This window comes from Pinus tabuliformis, chromosome 9 (assembly GCF_031772625.1).
Source record: "Pinus tabuliformis cultivar Carrire ecotype Pingquan chromosome 9, CPIR1, whole genome shotgun sequence".
Classification (NCBI taxonomy): domain Eukaryota; kingdom Viridiplantae; phylum Streptophyta; class Pinopsida; order Pinales; family Pinaceae; genus Pinus; species Pinus tabuliformis.
The window spans coordinates 848719132-848725790 of NC_142307.1; the positions used below are offsets into that span (position 1 = coordinate 848719132).

At 32.1% G+C, this 6659-nt stretch overlaps 1 pseudogene; it reads left to right on the plus strand.

Annotated features, from left to right (window-relative positions):
- Positions 1–654: 654 nt before the first annotated feature.
- Positions 655–2767, plus strand: LOC149151448 (boron transporter 4-like; annotated as a pseudogene).
- The last annotated feature ends 3892 nt before the right edge of the window (positions 2768–6659 follow it).

A 6659-nucleotide genomic window follows, 5' to 3' on the forward strand; every position in this document is an offset into this window, starting at 1 on the left:
TTCCCAGAAAACACCTGGTCATATAGCTTGAGGAGAAACTGTTCCAAGATGAGAGCAGCAACAACTTTGTTAGGCTTACACAGTGACTACGCAGATGCAATTTGGACGGCTCAATTCAAGTTGAGGTCAATGTTGGGATTTTCCTATGGAGTGAGGAATTTATCGTCACTAGATTTTCTTGCCAGTATTTCTCTGTAGGACTGCCAGTTTTGGCATCCAATTGTACTCAAATTATTTCACTACTACATAATAATAAAACCCTCAGCTGCAGCATTGGTTTTCCCAAGTTTGGTTTTTCCAAGGACATTGGTCCAAAAATAACTGTGTCATATGTGTGTGTGCTACTATTTCTTATAGTGTTTATTTCTTCTGCAATTTATTTGTGTAGTTTGTAGTGTGATTGATTTAGTAATTTTTGTAATACACAGTAAATAAATTGTTAAGAAATAATTTAACAAGTAGGAGAATTATTTCCAGTTGTTGCAATAGGAATCAGGTTTCCAATTTTTCACAATGAGTACTAATCTTGTAGGAGAAAAAGTGATTCTGACGTATATGGCATATTTCATTCTCCTCTATACTATGACTTCGTTAGCAAAGCACAAGTGATCATTCAAGAAATTTTACTTTGTAGAACATGCTTGACATACCCCCATGTACATTTTAGTAACACTTATACCTGTCATTATGATAACTGGACTCTATTTATTTGATCATAATGTGGCATCCCAAATGGAACAATAGAAGGAATTCAATCTAAAGAATTCATCAGCTTATCATCATGACATGCTCTTACTAGGGTTTATGGTGGTTTTGCAATCAACTATGATTATTGATTTTTTTAAAGAAAAATATAGTTAAATCCTCCACTCTTCCACAATAGGATCTCATAATGTAATGGGACTTAAATTCAAACTTCAGCCACACTGGTACCGGATACCTCATGGAAAAATCCTCCTTAAAACGGTCCATTTGAATTAATTGAGGTGGCTCGTTAGGCTAACCATGATTCCTGAATTCTGTATTGATTCTTTGACATTTTCCTTAAAAACTATATACATGCTAATTTGGAACAAGAACATGGAGAAAAATTCATTAGATTATAATTTACAACAATGAAATCGACTATACTAGTAAGGAAATTTGGTCTTATTTTCATTGTACTCTCTTGATTGTGACTATTTTTAGAGCTCAAATGTATCTTTTCTTAACTACCATAAACAAATTGTGATATTCTACATTTTAATGGGGTTACATTTGGCTAATTTCCATACAACCAAAATCCCTCTAATGTAGGCATTGTTACGTGGAATTCTTGGACTTTTCCCCTTCTAATGGTGTTCTGCCATAGTCCCTCATGCATACTAAAATCCTTGTGCTCTTGAAGCAATAGGTTTGTTTATCTCCTCCATGCTTGTAGCATTTGATGAGTCAGGATTTTGGTTTTTTATTCAAAAGAATCAACTCTAACTTGAACTCGTTTGAAAAAAGAAGGCAAAAACACCCTATTTTTAGATTGATTTTTTAAGGATTCTTTAAGTGGTTGTCTAATGTGGATTGTGTGCTTTTGCAGAAAATATGAAAAAAATCGTAGAAAGTGTCAAGAAAAGTTTCAAAGAACAGGCCACTACATTAGAGATTTATGGTGACATGCAGGAAGTTTTTGTCAAAATGAAGAAAAGGGGCTAGTGAGTGTTATCATTTGTTGCTTTATTTCCTTTCTTGAATTTGAGATGGCCAAAAATTTGCCCTTAGAGATAAATTCAAAATTTCCTTAATTCCCTTGTAGGCATTAGAGGATTTGAATGAACTAAATGATTTGAAAGCAATAGTCTTGAGAAGTATAGAAGATGAAAAATACGGAAATACTTTTGACCTTGAAAAGCATATTGAGGCACGTCTTCCCATGAGAGTTAAGGGGAAATAACTGAGCACCTTGATGTAGTCCATTCTTTTGGGTGGATATGTGGGCCTCATGCCTATAATAAAAAAAGATTCCTATGTTTGTTCTATGGGGTTATGCTGCTTACATGACTATAGAAAGTTTACTAGGAAATCAATTTTGGGAAATGGTACTTCTTCTTTTCATTGCTCCAACTCAGAGATACAAGTGAGTTCCATAACATACTATTCTAAACCTTTAATTAATTATGAGAATCAAACTCAGGCATAGTTACAAAATTTTAAGGATGCTTTGTGAAAAGCAAAAAGTGCAAGATGTTCTTCATTAAAGTAGTTGGAATCAACAAACATTTGCTTTTATTGATCAAAATTTCCCATAAAATAAAGTGTTTATGTACCAGCATAGAAATCTTGCATCTACTACTTATATTGCATGTGTTTTCGTTTCAGTTCCTCTCATATGGCCCTAATAAATTGCAATGTTTTATGTGCATGTAGGGTTATTGAGGATTTGCATGCCTCATTTATTGAAACATTTCCATTTAAAACCATTTCTCTCTTTACTATATTTCTGTTCATTTATTTTCTATTATGTTTTGGGGTTACATGGATATTGATAGCAGACATAGTTTTCCCTCTACCCTTTTTTTAATTGATACCAATTAGAAAATACATTCTTCCAAATATCTTTGAATCAAAGTACATGTCAGAACTAGATGCAACTGAGTATGAGGAAAGTGTAGCATTTCCCATTCGTGACCTCAGCCTCTCAATTCGTGTAATAAAAGTTATTTGGAAATTGATTCTTTGGACTATTATGTTTATGCCTCTCTTTTCAATTGTTTGTGGATTTCTTAATAAATGAAAAATGTGAAATTTCTTTCAAACTAGAGTAAATTCATCAACAAGGGGACAAGGTTATGGTTTCTACTTAACTGATGTTTGGGTATATGCTTGAACCCTTTGTTGGAAAAACACTAGATTAAAAACCTTTTTTCCTTCTAGAGATTAAACAAAAGGTCCTTTCACGAGGCATCCCACCAATTTTATCCAAATTTGTAGGTAGTTACTGTGGACCTCCTAGCATAATGGTGAGAAATTAAGTGCATTATATGTATGGAGATTGAAAATCATAATCAAAACTTATCATATTTTCTTTTTAATGGAATATGTTTTAAACACTTATACTCTACTTAAAAAAATTGTGGGATTTCAAAATGGTGAATGAGAGGGGAAAAAACAAAATGGAAAAGTTTAGATATTTCTATAATTTGGTCAGTAAGGGACATAATTTTTTTTGTAAATCTCCACCCAATCCAATATGAGTTTTGCAATATTGTATTCTCCCAGTGAATTGTCCCTTCTTTCAGATAATTCTCTTTTGAAAATGATTTTGTCTATACTAGGTATATGAAATTTGTTATCATCTCTTCTTGGATTAAACTACAGGAGCTTGATACACCTAGAACACCCTGAACACCTCAAACACCTTGAGTAACCAGGCTAGATAACATTAGGGAAATTATTGGTGATGCAAAAATCTTGGACTCAAACTAACCACTAGAAGTCATGGTGAACTGAAACTTCATCCTATAAATACTATATTGTTGCTTAATAGAAAGTTGTTGACCTTATTCCTCAGTTTGTTGAAGAATTATTTGTAGCGTCATGTTGAAAGACTTAGTTTGATTGAGAGGTTGTGCTGGTAATGCCATAACTCTATACATTGTCCTCTGATAAAAATCCATCCTAGTGGCTTATGAATAAGAATTTCAATAACTAATAATTAGTCGATGTGTAAAAATGGATTATCAGAGGAAGAACTGCAAAGGTTTTGAATGTCATGCAAAATACAAAAAGATATCACTTAGCTTTATCTGACATGTTCTAGGTTCATATTGATTCTTACATCTTATGAACTAGAAGATGGAATTGATTAGCTTTGGACAATCTGTTGATACTTGTATAGAGTTTACAAAGTTGCATATGCAAACACCCTCGATAAATTTTGCATTATTTTTTCTTCTTTGCAAGAAGAGAACAACTGTGAAAAGAAAATAGATATAGATAAATACCATGCATATGCCAATTTGTTTCCAAAAGCTACCCGCCAACAACTTCTGCAATCACTATGGAAGGCAATCAAGTCAAACTACTCTGATAATTGACAGGCCCTAGTTATTTTGTGGGTTGGTTGTTCATTCCATGTAATGCATAGCGATCCCAAGGAAGAATTGTGTTTATGTCATACAGTTGTTGTCCAACTGTTCATAACTCTTTTGGAGTAGAGCTACTTGGTCAATTATTGGTATACAATATATAGTTGGTCATATAGAGTCATTGAGAGGATTTTATATTAGTATGATCTGGTTTATAAGGTCTGTGAAATCAAATTTCACCATTTTTAACATTTCTATTTAATAAGATTTCATTTCACTCAGTTGTTTGAGGGTTGTTCAATAGTTCATTCAAACTTTGAGGAACTTATAAAACACAAGATTCATCAATTGAATATAGTCATATGGTTATGTTTTTTTCATGAGGGATTTCTTACTTGGATGGATTGATGATGTGCATATTGTCAGACAATTTCTTTTGGGTTCCTCGTGATTTTGAGTTGAAATTAGTTGGTTCTTTGTTGACACTTTTATTTTAACATCATCAAATTTCAATGAGATTGAGCCATTTCCTAGTGAATTATTTGATTTCTTAACACCTCCCACAATTGTATATGTAATACATGAACTTGAACCATTGCCTTGTGAATTAGTTGGTTTCTTACCACCTCCGACAATTGTATATGTAATACACCTCATAAGGGGTCAATCCAATCGATACATTAATAATATATTTTACTCAATATAGTGGCAACAATATCATGTAATAAATGGTCAGTTGTAGACAATATATATTGGTCAAGAATAGTTGAAAGAAAGATGTTACTCAACTATAAGTTTAGCTTGTGGGTTGAAAAGTCGTGCTATAACTTATAAAATGTAAATATGAAGATTATATATTTTGAAAAGGAACAATCTAATGCATTGAAAATTCAACTTGATAAACTCTCTCTTATGGTGGGCTATATTTACTCAAGGATAGTTGGAAAAGACATATTACTCAATTATAGTTTGTGGGTTGAAAAGGTGTGTTAAAATTTATAAATTGTAAATAGATTACATATTTTTAAGGGGAAAACTCTAATTCATTGAAAATTTTAGCTCGACAAATTCTCTTTCTTCTAGTGGGTTAGATTAATCAATGTGAATAGAGTATTTCATGGTGGTGTTTGTTATGAGGTTTTTAGTGCTAATCACATGAGGTTTTAATTTCATTGTGTCTTGTTGATACTTTTATTTTAATATCATCAATTTTCAATAATATTGAGCCATTGCCTTGTGAATTGGTTGGTTTCTTAACAACTCCCCCAATTGTACATGTAATACACCTTGTAAGGTGTAAATCCAATTGATACATTAATAATATGACAACAATATCATGTAGTAAATGATTAGCTATAGACAATAGATATTGGTCAAGAATAGTTTATAGAAAGATATTACTTAACTATAAGTTTAGGCGATGGGTTGAAAATGCATTCTATAAATGTAAAATGTAAATATGAATATTATATATTTTTAAAACAAACAACCTAATGCATTGAAAATTCAACTTGATAATAAATCCAAGATTAAGTTAATCCACTGTTAAATATGCACTATCTGAAAAAAATCGTTGGCATGGATGAAAACGAAAGCCATCACCCTCACTAAATTTGTTGTCAATATAAATCTATGACACTTGGTTGTTTCTTTAGTTTTCACTTTGCAATAAGGTTAGCATTATCTACTAGAGATATACATGTTACACGAAGTTTCACCATAAGATGTATGTATAGTTATACATTTAGTAAGAAATTTAATGAGCAGACATTGTGAACAAATTCAGTCAAAACAATTTGTATATTCACACCACTCAAAACCAAATTACATGCCATATACATAATGCTTATGAGGTCTAAAAATTTCCAAACCAAGAAATTGCTTGTTGAGAAAATCTCTCGTCAAAACTCTACAACCAACAAACTAATCTTACCTATATACTATTGTAAGCATTATTCTAAGTGCTCCCTTTAATGCTTACATTACATCATTACAAAGATTCATATAGAAAACACAAATTACAATTCACATGTAAGTCACATCAATCATACTAGTCTTCATCAACACTCACATCACTCTGGAATCTCACAAACACTGCTTTTTCTACACCACCACATCTTTGAGTTATCGCTTGACCTCCACTTAAAACATAATTGCCTCTAACCATCATTGATGAACCTTGCATGATCAACAATGTTGACATACTCTGTTCTGCCAAATTACATAGCTTCTTGTAACTGTGAGAAAAAAGTAGCCAAGTAATGAACCATCCTATGGAAAAGCTCCCATCTATTAGATGGAATAGTTCATTGTATCTGACAGTTATCTAGGACAATTTTTTGGGTACTGAATGTGCTCAAAATTTTGGCATACAACTTGGCCTTTATACACACAAGGATCTCATAAATTAACCTGTAACTGATTCTCTTGAAGTCTAAAGTGCAACTTAGACTCATTAGCATTAACAGACTCACACAATCAAATTATCCATATGTTCTCGTGACACTGAAGAACTTTGAGAACTGCTAATTTAAATTTTCCTATATTGTTCAATAATTGGTTCTACACCTACAATTTACAAACCAAAAATATACATAT